This window comes from Ammospiza caudacuta, chromosome 3, assembly GCF_027887145.1.
Source record: "Ammospiza caudacuta isolate bAmmCau1 chromosome 3, bAmmCau1.pri, whole genome shotgun sequence".
NCBI lineage: Eukaryota > Metazoa > Chordata > Aves > Passeriformes > Passerellidae > Ammospiza > Ammospiza caudacuta.
This window is the reverse complement of record NC_080595.1, coordinates 25,434,708-25,448,100: the sequence shown is the minus strand read 5'-3', so window position 1 is coordinate 25,448,100 and position 13,393 is coordinate 25,434,708.

Here is a 13,393-nt window from a genome sequence, read left to right as displayed (position 1 = left end):
TCATTAATAATGTTGGGATTTAAATTGTCAGTTTTTCTTTCAGCATTAACACACTGGTGGGGGGAATGGGGCTGTCCACACCTCTCACAGATACAGTCTCCAGCTCTCTGCCATGTCAGATAACTATTGGTTTATGGTCCATTAACGTGCTCAAGGTTATCTTCACAAGCGTGGCGCTCAGCAAGATAACGTGGAAGTTTTTCTTCAGAAACACAGTTGTGCAGCAAGGGAAAGATGCTTTGGCATTGTCCGCAGTACCAATACCACAGGCTACGGGAAATTCAGCTGGCGCTTCACAAATATGTCTAGTGAAGATCTGGAAAATTGAATGTCTATGTGTTTGATTGATTATAGCAGTTGGAAGAGAAAAGGATCATAGATCAGGGTCTAAAAGAAGGAAAAGGACTGAGAGAGTTGTGATATTACAGCAGATACTGTCTTGTAGGTTCATAGAAGAGATCACCTATTGGAATTTTTAAGGGGAGGTATCAAAGACTGGCAGAGGAAAGGCCTGGATAGAGCTCATGTGATCCTCAAGAAACCTTTCTGATCTGGTATCACACAAAAGATGGTTTCTTAGGTTGGTAGGCAGGTTTGGATGTGAGGTACATCAGTGGATAAAGAACTGGTGTGGATATCAAAGAAAGCATTTGCAAATGGATGGAATCTAGGTCAAAGGGGAGATGGGATAGAGTGAAAGGAAACCAGAATAGGTGGATTAGGTAGCATAAGAAAGAGGGATGGGGGAAGGCAGAGGAAATAACCCGCACTGATGTACTAATCAGTAAGGAAAAAAGAGTCAGGATGTTACAGGGATTGTTCACAAGCCTTTAAAAATGTTGCATGAAGAAATTGCTTGGGAAATTCAAATGCCATGATAGCCTCTTCTTCCTCCAGACCATTTCCCCTCCCTGGTGTTATCAAGAATGGGCTGAGAAACACTGCTGCTGGAAGGAGCAAAGTTGGAGAGGGCTCAAAACAGGCAGGAAGTGATAAGACTTAGTTCTCCACACTGGAGAAAATCAGAGCATCAGCTGAACTGCTGGTGATTGCAAGAAAGTGGTTTGAATGGTTGTGGTAAAATGGTAAAAATATAACCTCAGATATATATGAAAGTTATCCATGTTTGTGTGTCTAACTAAAATCTCCCTTTAAAAAATTCATATTTTTTTCCTTTGGCTTTCCTCACTGTTTAAATTGCTTTAATATGTGTTTCAGGTCACCCTTTAAAGAACACAGGGGTAATTCTATGACAAAAAACATTCAGAATTTCAATATTTCTCCTTTTTATTGCAGTAATGTTACAGAGGGCATATACTTTTTTTGCATGACTACTGTCCAGAATTAAAAATCAGGTTATTTAACTAATATGAAGAGAAATAAACGGAAGTGTCTGGTTTTGCTGGAAATTGCAAGTGTCATGTATCTAAGCTGTCTACATCTTTGGGCCCCAGGAATTCTTTCTCAGGGAGTGCCATCCCCTTAGCAGAGCATCACCCATCACCTCTGCACGCTGACAGCCCTGGCTATCTTCTTCAAGACAGGCACATAAGAATGCTGAGATAAGGTCCCCATGTTTTCAGAAGTAGGACAGTGAAGTAATCTGATCCGTGACAGATTCAGTGTCAAATGTTCTGAGCCTGGACAAGTTCACTATGTGTCTTGGAGCATGTTGGAGCTCTGTGAGTGTTGGAAGAATGACTCACTTCAATTAAGATTGCACACACAGCTTTTGGAAGCTTGAGCCTGAAAAAGGTCTCATATGTTGCCTCATGGTGATTGTTCCCTTGGGTTTGGGAGATGATTTCTCAGCTTGTGCAAGCTGGTGGAATGTTGTTGAGTTTAGTGAAACTTTATAGCAACCAAAGACCTGGTGAATGTTCTTTCTGTTCCCTGTAAAAAGAAGTTTTTTATTTAAAATGTAACAAAACAGCCATGTGAAAATAGTGGCCTTGTACTCATCGTAGTGAAAACAGGAGGACTCCAAATTGCAGGAGGACTGCTTAGGTCTCATATGGCTGAATCTGTTGGTGTGTCAACATCCAAAGCAGCTGTGGAAGAGTGAGCAGGTCTGTCTTGGGTCTCCAAGTCAGCGCAGATCCCAGGAAAGGTCTGACCAGTGGAAATCATATCACTGCTGAGGCTCTTACTAGCAGAGAGGTGGCAGATACATTTTCAAGTCTCAGGATGATATGGCAGAGTTGGCAATTGGGAAAATCATCATTGGATCTGTAAGCAGAACAGAAGCTTATAAGGAAGCTGCACAAAGAGAAAAAATGTTACAGAATGCCTCATTATTTATATTGCTGTTTTTCAGAAGGCTAGATGCACTGTATTAAGCAAAAGCTAATAAATATATTTTAGCATCCTAATATTGTTCAGATACCAGTTGCTATTCCTAACATTGCTGAGTAATATTTTGACTTCACTCCAGTGCTAACAAATAGTTGCATTACAATTCTGATATGGCATATCTTGAAGCCTGTTATGACTGCTGCTGCTGGCTGGGTTGGGAAGAAAGGTGGAGTATGTTCATTAACTTGTGTGCCAATGGTTGTTACATCTCACCCACCTCAGAGGCTGCTGTGAGCAGGTGAAGAAGGTCTGAGAGCTGGGAGAAGGGACCAAGCGCACACACCTGTCCCATTCCTGCTGCAGTGGAGCACTCCAAGCTCACCATAAGGAAATTACAGTCATGCCCCAAGACAGCTCAAAGGTTCAATAGGCTCAGAGCTGCAGGAGTACTTAGGATTTTCAGTTCTTAGTTCGAGCACCCTCAAAAGATAGGAAGTATTATTTTAGGTCAGATGATATAGAAGATAACTTCAAAATAAGATATTAAAAAAAAAACCCTCCCCTATTTGAGACTTTTTGTATTGATGAATACTTTTGATTGACTCAAAACTGCATTTCTCAGTGAAGAAATCATTAATTGAAAGATTCTGTCCACTCCAAAATGTCCTGAATCTGATGTAAAATATTATTAATAGAATAAATAATTTTATGCTTCTTGACCTGTAAAGCCATTCAGGAGACTATCAGTAAAGTCTTAAGTACTCCCATGTCATTATAAAGGCTAAAGAAATATATTTTGGTACTGGGGATAAGTATTAGAGGGATACTGGGAAGCTGCTAGTCTGTCTAACATCTGTCTTACAAATAAGCTTCATATGCTCTCCTTCTAAATTCTTCTCATTTAATTTGCAAAAATAATCAAGAAGGAACATTTGCTGTCTTTGGACCAAATCTTGAGGCCTTATTCAGGCAAATGCTGACTGAATAATTAGTGATCTTTCCAGCAGAAGGAATATCCCACTGACTGCAGAGTATACAGAACAGCTTGACATGGCTTAGGCTATAGCATCATCACCCATTGCTCTGAACACAAGGGAATCTGCCTGGGTGAAAAAAAACCACTCAAAATTAACTTACAGTTTGGCTTATTGCCTTTTAATAGGATCCTTGCAAAGTAGTAATTGAAGAAGTGGTGTCTTCCAGGGATGATTATGCAATGCCTTCATATAATGAGCTTTTTTCATTAAAGAAGATACTAAATGTGAACATGGCCACTGCATGTTCCCCACACTATTTTTCAGCTCCCAAACATCCTTTTCTGGCGGGGCAGAGGCTTGTGTCCCATTTCCCTGTTGGATGAGGAGAAATGCCAAACAGTGAACCTTCCCTTGGGCTCTCCTCAGCCCCGCACCTCTGGAGCTGCCAGATGGTGAGTTCAGAGGGAGCAAGACCCCAGTTAATGCAGCTGCCCCTAATCTTCCTTCAGCCCTGTATCGCCTCCCTCATCCCAAGTTCCCCTCTGAGGTTTTGCTTCTCTACTTGTTCTGGTTGCCTGTGTGCCCTGGACAGCCCCAAGCTGCAGTCAGCAATCCTCTAGAAATTTAACAGGATGAAATTCCTCTTACCTCTAAGGTACCCATGAGTCTGTGTCTTTTTTGTGTCTTGTGTTTCCTTTGGTTTATACTTTGGACTGTGTTTGGAGGATGTGCTTGTCCCAGGCTGTAGCAGACAGGCTGATTCATGAAACTTCAACACAAAAGAATCCCAATGCTCTAAATCCATTAGATGAATAAGACAAAAGACTAAGCAAAGAAAATACATTAGGAAGTAGAAAAGAATGGACACTGCTTGCACATTTTGCCTGCTAACTTGAAAAAACATGAAGAAAGAAACAGTGAAAAGAAATTCAACTCTTTTTCTTACTTGTGCTCTTTTAATTATGCTGCCTCTTGTGTAGCTATTGTCCTTACAAATGCTTTTACTGATGTTCAAGAAATGTCCCTGAGTTCCCCCTAGCTTTTGTAATTTCACCTTGGCTCCTTTTTGTGTCTTTGCTCTTTCCCTTTGTTTTTCCTCTCCACCTACCTTTTATTTTTCTTCTTTTCACTCTTCTACTATGCTTCAACCAATACCAGGAAACAAAACTTTTTTTCTAAGAATCAGAGCACATTCTGATCACCGCCACATATGGATATCTTCCTTTCAGGAGGTTTGCTTGGCCAGGTGAACATCTGTTCCTTAGTATTCTTATGAATAAACAGCAATAATTCTGACAGAGTAAGCTTAAGATGACAGCTTAACTACTTTCACGCAAGAACTTAATCGGTCTTTCTTATCTGACTCCCCCTCCTGGATTTGCATGCACGCACGTGCACACACACACACATACACGCACACACACACATACACACACACACACACACACACACACACACACTCTTTCTTATTTTAGCTATTAGATTGAGTTTCCCTCTGGAAAATGAATCTGCCTCTCTCTGTTCTGATTCAAATGAAATCTTTGTTCCATTGTATAGGTTTCGTTGTGGTTGTTGTTGTTTTGTCATTGTTGCTTGTTTATTTATTAGGTAAAGAGGTTTGATGTGAAAGAGATTTGGGGTGACCCCTGTGTCCTCTCTCAGGTGAACTCTGTGTTTGCTGGCTGCACACTCGCTCTCCAGCCCTCCCAACATGCTCTCCATACTGAGACAGCTCCTCGGCAGCGTTGGGGGGACCCCCTCCCCGTGCCCCTCTGCTTGCTGCCTGCAGGTTTCCTACAGCAGTCCCTGCTGGTTTGACTCTGTTGCCTTTGCCTGGCAAAGTCATTCAGGCAATGATTCTGAGCAGGTCATGGAGGAGCTGATAAAGGATATTAAAGAGGAAGTACCTGGGTTTTTATCTGTGCACGTCCTTCGAGGCAGAGCAGAGCCTCACCTCCCTCACTAAAATCTGGGAAGCCCAGCCACAGAAGATACTGGATTTGCACCTTGTTGCAGTCAGAGTGAGTGGAACAGGATGTGTAATAAAGAATAAGAGGTGGGCATGTGAAGAATATAGTACAATTCTGATATTATGGCTGCCGCTGCCCAGTGGCCCTCACGTAGTGTAAACCTGAGCAAGCAGCACATCCCTTTAGCAAGACCAGGATTAGTCCAGGCAAGGCCTGGGCCATCATTTTGCAGGGGCTTTGCAATAACAACTGCAAATGTCGCAGATTCATCCTGCTGCTGGGAAAGAGGTCATGGCATGGGAGCCTCCTCCCTCATGGCAAGTCTGCTGCTTGTTTCTGGCTTGGCCTGTGTGCGGGGCATGAAGCGCTAGTGCCTGCCACTCTGCCTTTCCCTACCTGGAATAATGGCTCTCATCCCTCAGTAAGCCTAAGTCATGCCGGTGCCTTGCTTCACTTCAGGTACAAGTCCTGTGAACATGTGAAAACTAGTCTGGGAAAGGAGTTATTTTTAATTCAGGAAAAGGGTGTGCACAAATAAAACGCAGTTAAAAGCTGCCGACACGGGAGTGCCCTTTTCCTTTGAAGACCAGGACTGGAAATGGGAAGAGCAGACAAGGAAAGGCAAGAGACCACAAGAAACGGAGCAGGATACAAAGTGAACAGGACGAGAGAGTTGACAAGTTGTCACTTTCGTTTGTGTCGGCCAAGGAGGAAGCGCGCGGCATCCCCTCCCCGCACGGCACACTTGATGTATCTCAAGGCATGACAATATGGCTCTGTGTGTTCTGTTCTGGGGGAGGGGGACAGTTTATTTTCTTAAGACTATTAAGTCCTTCTAAGTACCACTATCGGCATTCTATGATTGAAAGTGACAAACAGAAGCAACCCTATTTAAAAACTGCCACTTCGAATTAGTGGAAGTATCAGCTTAAGTTTTACAATATTTTACTGCTCCATTTTTGCACTCTTTTACATAAGGACGGCCAAATAAATATCCCGGCGACTTGTCTTTGCCAGAATTCCTCCCCATGCTCCCGCCCCATTAGCTGCTGCCTTATGAACGCTGCGCTAAACAGAAAGTGACAGCAGCTGACAGCGCAGCCAGGGCCAAATTATCAAACGTCTGAAGTTGCGCCCGTGCGGCCATGCACAGGCTCAGGCTTCCACAGGCAGGCAGATATAACTGCCTACAAACAGGTGCTCACACGTGTGAAGATGCTCTGGACAGGCCCTGCTTCCCAAGCCAGGCACTGTGGATGGCTGTGTCTCAGAGAGTTCGGTACCTGCAGGTCCCTGGGGTTGGAAGAACACATTTTTGACATGGTGAAGTGTTGTCCATAAAGATGGAAATGGTTTTTTGCAGTTTAGCTTTAAGCTATGAATGTAGACTGTAGGATGTAGTTAGCTTAAACTCTGAATGTAGACTGCCCAAAGAGTCAACAGGGATAAAAAGAAGCTTCGAGATGTGCTGAAAGCATGTGAGTACTGGTGCCTCAACTGAGGCATTCTGAGTTGTTCCTGGGTGTGCACAGTCTGTAGGTACCCAATCTAACTACTTAAATTTGCAGTGCCCAAACATTCAGAAGCTTCTTCCCCATCCCAATCCCACCACTGGCATAGCTGCAAGTCCAGCTCACCTAAGTCTTGGTGGCTGCAAGACACCAGCCTCCAGCATATGAGATGTGAGCTTCATTGTACTGTGCAAATGCGGTGTATTTGCACAGTACAATGTGCAAAAAGCTTGAGTTTCCACCTCAGATCTCCCCTTGTCTTCAGTGATGTCTGGGAATCATATTACAAACTTCTGCCTTATCCTGTTTAACAGGAAATATCCATTTCTCATAATTTGTGTGCTCCCCTTCCCTCGGGACCTGCTGCTATTTCCACTGTGCAGGAGACTTTCCAGGCAGGCTGGCAGGAGGAGTGAACCTTGGGCTTTGCTGGGCTCCGTGTCTGTGGGGAAGGAGAGGATGTGGGGAGGCACAGGGGGCTGAAATGCTTCTTGTGGAGCCCTCATCTACTGCAGCAGGCCAAGGTGCAGTGTGAGTCTGAAGCCTGTGCATAGAAGCCTTCCCTGTTGTTTGAAGGGAGTAAGGCATTTTGGCTTTCAAAACAAAGCTGCTTTTGAAATCTTTGATCTTTCTTTTCTATTCTTTGTTTTTCATAAGGAAAGACACAGACAAAATAATGCAGACAAAGCAGGTTATTTGTAAGCCAGCTTGAGTACCCATTAAATCTTAAAGGCTGTATTATTCTGACTTTCAATACCAATGCACAAATAGCTATTCTTTTTTTCCCATGGATCTTCCATATGGCCAGATGAACAGGCTGACTGCATGGTGAGCAGCAAAAAGAACAGCTGACATATAGTTTGCAACCACGCTGCAACATCTGGGCAGAATTTGGTCAACTGCATGCCTGATAATAGTTTTTACATTCAGGCAGAGAGATTCCTTTTTATGGGATCGTGTAAAGAGGCAGAGAAAATATTAATATCAACTTTGAAGTGTACAATGAGTGGTGTGTTACAGCAGCAAAACAGCCCAGCCTGTGTGCTACAATACACAGAACATTGAATTGAGACGTACAAAATGAATCTTCTCTGCCTCTTTTAGTACCTTCCTGTGGGATCTTAAATAAATCATTTACTCCTGCTTTTTAGCCTCTCTTTCCCCTCCTCCCCTGTCTCGTCTCTCTGCTCCTGTTTATTTTGTTTGCCTTGCTGGCTAGTTTGTGTACTCCTCCATGAGCAGTTGATTGTCATCATTCACAGTTATGACCCAAACTCACAATTATGGCCTAAAAAGGCATTTATGTCTCACTGGTCAAAGCCTATAGTTTCCTCTTTGCTATTCACCACTGCAGATGGCATAAGAAGGGTACCTTAGTCTGTTACTTGTGGAGATCAAGCAAAGCAATTGTTAAAGGTCACTGCATAGGGCTTCTGGTGGGACTGCTGCAGGAATATGGGACCACAGGGAGAGGAAAAGAAATACATGGATGAGGCGTACCTGGGGTTGTACATGTGTGCTAATACAGAAAAAAAAAGACAGTCCACTGAGCAGCCTCTCTCCTTCCATCCCGATGAAGAAAAACACAGTGGCCAGTGTCGCAGTGAGCGCTCACTTTCTGTCCAAGTGCTGATGGTGCAGCCGCATTTCAGCGGGAGCAATTACAGCTTGCAGTGTGTCTCACGTGTAACCTGGGAAGGTGAACCTGCTGTTTGCCCTCTCTTTTATTAAATATGGGGAGGGCAACTGGTGCATGGAGCTGTTTCTGGGAGTCTCTTGCAGGGCTGGCTGTCCCCTGGCTAGATGCAGGAATGTCCCGAAGCGCTGCAGGTGCCTGGTGAGGTGTGGTTTCGCAGCCCCAGCTGAATCAGCGTTCAGCTCTGCTGGTTTGCACATGGAGGAAGGCTCCATATGGTGTGTGAACGGCATCCCAGCACAGCCCCTCCCAGCCAGGTGTGGAGCCCAGAGCCAGGAGGTGGTTCTGGGGAGGGGGTGGTGTGCAGGAGAGGGGAGCATGCCAGGGAGACAGGACTACCCCGTCTGTGCTCCCTGGGCCAGGATCCACACATCCTGGCTCCCCTCTGCCTCTTCTAGCTCTTGGCCCAATGTTTTGTCCTCATTTTGCTTGTTCTGTAGCAACAGTTTCTTAGCAAACACCATTCTCAGAGTGGTGCTGATATTAATTGATGAGGCTGGTGCTCAGAGTTGTCTTGGCATGGTAAGGCACTATCTAAGTAGAAAAATAAACAGCCATGTTCACTCCAGTTCCTTTCAGAAAATGGAAAAATAAATCATTGCCTTCCAGATGGAAATGCACAACAGCATCAGTAGAAAAATATCTTAAAGCTCCTAAGAAAGCTCTGAGAAGGGAGGATGAATGGCCCTAGTTTTCTGGGGATTTTGTTTCCATTAAACAAAGAACTACTGCTTCTCTGATGTCGTGCTTTGAACAGAGGAGTTCAGGGCTTCAGATAGGGCATAACATTTTAGGAGTTTAATATCCTTTCAGAAAGAAAATCCCTGTCTACTGAGGAAAAATTATGATTTGTCTTGCAAATGATTGGTTTTTCTTTGAAAATGCAGCAATGGGAGATTTTGTCTCATATTTAAATGTTTCCTTCATTCCTTTTTACAGACCTGACATGAAATATTTTGCTTTTAACAAGCCTGTTGCCACTGGCTCAGGCTGGGTGAGGGACACTGTTCTTACTGTAATGCAGGGGACATTTACATAGGGTTCAGTTTTAACAACAATGAAAGTAACATTTGAGATCAAAAGTTTCTTGAGGAGACATCTACTGGGCAGCATTATTGCCAATACTGAACAATGTGGTTTGGGTGCTTTTTCTTTAAGTACAGGAACTCCTCCAAAATAATTTATGAGTTTAAAAAATATATTATTTCCTTAAATGTAGCCTAGATGAACTATTTTTCTAATGTATGATATTAAATATGAGCAATGCATTTTAGAATTAGTACATAAATGATCAATAAAAAAGAGCAAACCAAAACCATAACCTGGAATGCAAAGATTTAAGCTTTCTTTGAGACTTGTAACATTCATTTTTCCCTTTCATGTCTGAAGTGAAAATGAATTGTTTTAAAAGACCTTGAGGACCTGATACAGTAAGCTTTGAAATCATGGACTGCATATTCATTTTAAAGAAACTCAGTAGCAGTTTTATAGGGGTCTTCAAAGCAGAGTTTATAAATATTTCATGCTTTAGTTTTCTATGACATTTCTCTAAATAATAATGTAGAAGACCCTTCACTCTTCCTTTTTGTTTCAAGGATATAATTTCTTTAGTTTCAAATGTTCTCCCCTAAAAGAAGATGCCATTAATATTTTCACTTAGCATTTCCCTGTTAATTTCAAGTTCTCTGACAACTGAAATAAGGTTCCATCTGTAAAATATGAGCCATTATTTGTTCAGACTCATAGGAATCTCCTGATTCAAATTTTGGGAGAAAATAGGAGACAACTCAAAGCTAGCACAAGTGCTGGTCTTCATTGTTTTTCAGAATAATCTTCCAGTGCAGAAAACTGGTGTGATTCTCAGGATCAGCTGTTTACTCACTATGGGTAACCCAGTGTGTGCACAGGTGAAGAAGTGCCAGGCTGAGAAGTGGAAATTGAGACAACAGCATCAACACATTGTCAGAAATCAAGTGATTTCAGATTGTGAGATGGCTTATCAGCAAAGACCTGTGCAGTTGTATTTAAGAGTACAAGGTGTGCAGGAATTACAGAGTTTTTCTGAACAGGTCTCTGAAGGCAAAGTGCGAGGCAATTAACAGGTATCTCCCTTTTACTGCTCTTTCAGAGGCATCAGCATCAAGGTAAAGTACAAAGTAGTTGGTGTTGTACGTGTCCTGATAAAAGTTCAGAATAATTTTGTGATGTAAAATGAAAGAAATTGCTAGAATAAATGTTATGGAAATTGCCCTTTGTTACATTATTTGACTATAATTAAAAGAGAAGCCAAGTGCTGATAGCTTAGCAGAGAAAATATTTTCATACTTATCTAATCTGTGGTTTTAAGTAGGGACAGACAAACTCATTTTGCCTAGTTTCAAACCACTTGAACACTATTCAGCAAAGCACTTATGGTCATATTTTCAAAGCTTGAGATCTTTTCTTTCCCCCACAATGGTATCACTGCTGATATTCCTTCAGTGAGAAAGTTCACATGATTTTATAAATGAATTTCAGGAGCATCTGAGTCTAAAAGCTCTATGAAAGTCTGAATTATAACTGTCTGGCTGTCTCCTTTCATCCCTCAGCCTGTCCTTTCCTCTCCTTAAAGCAATTGGCACACAGGTTGTTAGCAAGTTGTCTATCCAGCACAAAATTGCATGGAGTGAACAGAATATAGACTGCTCCTGGATTTCCCATTGGGTCCCTGTCTAGCCAATTTTATCAGGCAAATCTGTGTGCTCAGCTTAGGTTTCTTGGTACCTTTTTTGTTACAAGATGAAGCTAAGATTGGTTGGATGTCTGAGAATCTGCAGGGTTTTGATACAGAGTGGGAAAGACAAAACACCATCAAAGGTTTTCCCTGTTGGGCTGAAAAGGAACTTCAGCATGCAAACCTGCTTTGTTTTAACTGACTTTATTTGACCAAGTGCAGTGGCCAGCAAAAAAAGCCCAAAAGCTGTGAAAGCACTAATTAATTCTAACATCTGGTAAGAATGACCTCAAATGGATGCTGGTACTATTTGTACCAGCACTTTTGTATGCGTGAACTGGGGACCAGAGTGGGTTTTGGCTGCAAAACAGAGGCAAGAGGTGTGATGAGGGACAGTATCTACTTATTATTATGAGATGGAAGACAGGATTAATAGAGTCAAAATACAGGTTGTTCCATATAATTTGTCAGCTTTGAAGAGTTAGTGTATAACCTTTTTTTATTTTTGACTCCTCTTTAAGCATATATGCCAACACAGAGTGCAGGTGGAAAGGGGAAAAAAAAGTAAAAATAACTCTCTTCAGCACTTTGGGGGATGTTCTAAGGCTGTTCTGTCCTGTTTCATACTTGCAAATTGCTTTAGAGCTGCTACTGGTATAAATACACTACTGTGATACTGTGAGCTGACAGACAAAAGCAAGCACTGCTTTCTAGTCATTTGTCCTTCTTAGCTCAAACAAGACAGAAAATTAGAGTGAAAGAAGGCCAATCAGAAGACAAAGATGTGAAAAACTGTTGCATGACTGCACAGTGAGAGCAGATGGCTGCATGAACTGTCTCTCCGTACACATGAGCACATGGATAATGAAATAAGATCCACACTCATCATCTCTCTGCAATGTCCACTGTGTCACACCGAGCCTGTGACCAAGTATTAAAGATCAAATAGACACCTTTTGTCAGAATGATGATTAACACACAGGCTTTGCTCAGTCCTCTTCCTCCTACACATAGCTTTGGAAATCTGTCATGATTTGTCCAGAAATGAATTGTCTGTTGATGACCCATGTTAACTGTAAGTCAGGAGTGCTAAAGGGGCTGGCACATACAGATTTCTGTGGGAAGAGTTCTGTTCAATCTCTGTCATCCAAACCAACACTGGAGACTTTTTGGCTGTTCTCTCATACCTTCTGTTACAACTTTACGTCTGCTCCTACTGCACTGTTTTCCCTGGAGTCTAAGGCAGCTGTAGCTACTTCTACCACACTTTGATTTCATCCTCTGTTCACATTCTTTCACTCACATAAAAACAACCACTTCATATCTAATCCAAAGTAAAATAGAAATGAAGTACTAGAACTGAGAAGTATTCTGGCATTCTTGGTTCTGGGAAATTGCTTCACAGCCGCTTGTTCTTGGCTGAAACAGAACTGAGACAAGAAATGGGAAACAATGATGGGACTATGAAGGATTTAATGAACTGTTTAGCCAATACCCAATTCTCACAAACATTTCCTCATCTGACGGTATTTTTCTGCCCTATTACTTGAGTTTGTACTGCTACTGTGTATCATTCCCTGGAGCACTGTGGTGCTTCCAGGCCTGGTTTCACGTTTCTAAGCAGCGAGTCTTTCCATCCCTGTGCCTTTAAAGCACAACCAGCAGTGCTGGCCATCTCAAAGGTCAGATGGCCAATGGCTGAGGTTGCAAGGAGTTTTCTTCATGCAGGAACTTCAGACTGCCACTTTTAGAAGTTTTAATGTCAGAAGTCTTTTAAGCAAAGTATTGGGCTGTGAGAGTGGGGCACTGACTTTGCTGTATATGAATAGTGATACAATTCTGAGTGGACACCTCAGCTCTTAACAATATGTGTTGTGTTGAAATTAAATATGAGTAGATATTCCCTAAATCTCATGTCTGCTTTATCTAAACCAAGTCCCTGGCTAGGACTCTGATATGGCCAGGGAATTTTAAAGCCATGTTCCTTTATCCCTCCAGCCAAGTGAATGTCAGTGTCTTCCATGTGTAGTGAAACAGCTTTAACAGAGTGCCCCAGCATCCCAGCTTGCTTTATGGACCACTGGTCAGCACAAAGCTGTGGAAATTAAAATGTATAGGTTCAAGTCACTGCAAGCAGATGGAAGATATGAGGTCCCATCTTTCATACACCAAACTGACTTCTCTACTTAGGTGTTTATCTCCCCTCATGACTCTACATATTGGAGTACAAC